A 1,761-nucleotide genomic window follows, 5' to 3' on the forward strand; every position below is an offset into this window, starting at 1 on the left:
GTGACGTCACCGCGACGGTCCCGCGAGGGAGGCGGGACTAATCTCATCACACACGCACACACACACACGCGCGCGCACACGCACGCACAGAGACAAATGCACAGACTGGGGACCCTTGTGTCACCGACGTCCTTGTGGAGTCCTAGTCAGGTTCCGCATTAAAATGTCAAATCGGGTGGAATGTGAATAGAATATGAAGTACATAAATAAGTACTACAAAGTAGCACTTAAATGGCACTTACGGATAGTACTTTGTAGTTTAACTTTATTGAAGAAATTGTACTTGCTTGATTCTTGTTGTTCTGAGTTTGGACTCACGGTTTAATGCACTTATTGTAAGTCGCTTTGGATAAAAGCGTCAGCTAAATGACATGTAATGTAATGTAATGTAAATAAGTATCCTTTTCTCAAGTACAATGATACTTTTTCAACTTTTTTCCACTGATGAGATAAAGATGCTTTGTTGTCATTGTTACACACAACGACATTTGGATTGCCAGCAATCCACTACACTGAATAATAATCATATACAGTATTGTATAAAGTCGTATACAGTAGCGTATTATAACATAACAAATAAAATACTACCATACATGCATGTAAAATACTGTAAACCTTTGCAATCCAGAATCAGAAACAGTTTTGTTCTCAAGTAGATTTGCACATGAAAAGATTTGTTCTCAGTGTATTGATGCATGCCAGTACATACTGTGCAAAAGTCACAAGACATCATTTGAAATATAAAACAATTAAATTGTAGAGAATATGGAAAAATATGAGAAATACATTGTGTTTCTGTTGGGCAGTTTAATATATTTTCATGTATGTGTAAAGTAACTAGTAAATAAAGGTGTCAAATAAATGTAGGGGAGTAAAAAGTACAATATTGAATGAGAAGTATAAAGTGGCAACAACTAAATACTAAAGCAACATACAAAGTGCTTCCAATTTTGAAGTATGTGTGCAGCAATGGTGATTTTGTTGTTTCTGCCTTTTGATATGCTTTCCCTGACTTGTCTACTCTATTTGTTGAAACTGTAAGAAATATATAAAAAATACATTAATAAACATTTTGAATGCAAGACTATTACTTGTACAAAATAACTCCTGTGTGTTAACAAAAACTCATAAAATACATCCTGGTGATAGCTGGATATCAACAAAACAGGAGAAAGTAGGAGGCCAACACCTGCAGCAATAGTTGTGCAGAAAGAGTATTATCAATTGTTACTAGCAGCAGAAATATGAATCTATAAATGTATTTCTATTGATTATTAATAACATTATTAAACTGTGCACAATCCTGTATTAGATAATGAACCCAATGCTTCGCTCCTCGAGCTGAGGCTCATTTGCTCATTAAGAGCTCCATCTAGTGGCAGTGAAGTTGAACTGTCACCCAGTTTATGTTGACCTTATTAAGTCAACATAAACTTTAGTGTTTTGTATGATGCACATTACAGTTTTCTTTGCAATGGATTTCACACTAAAAAGTGAATGCTTAGAGAAAATCAGAAATTCCTTAATCTTTGACACTATGACTTTGATAAAGGCACTAAAAGTACAAACACAATGTCCCACTTTTGCAATTCTGTATTCCACACTTTCAAAACAGTACACACTGTTTCTTACATTAGACACACACACATTCAAGTCTTGCAATCATTGGGAAAAGTGAAAAATACAATATTTGCCTCCAAAATGTAAGCAATAATAAAGTACCAACAAAAGGTACTTCAGTACTTGAGTAAATGGGCTTTC

This window comes from Cyclopterus lumpus, chromosome 8 (assembly GCF_009769545.1).
Source record: "Cyclopterus lumpus isolate fCycLum1 chromosome 8, fCycLum1.pri, whole genome shotgun sequence".
NCBI classification, from domain to species: Eukaryota; Metazoa; Chordata; class Actinopteri; order Perciformes; family Cyclopteridae; genus Cyclopterus; species Cyclopterus lumpus.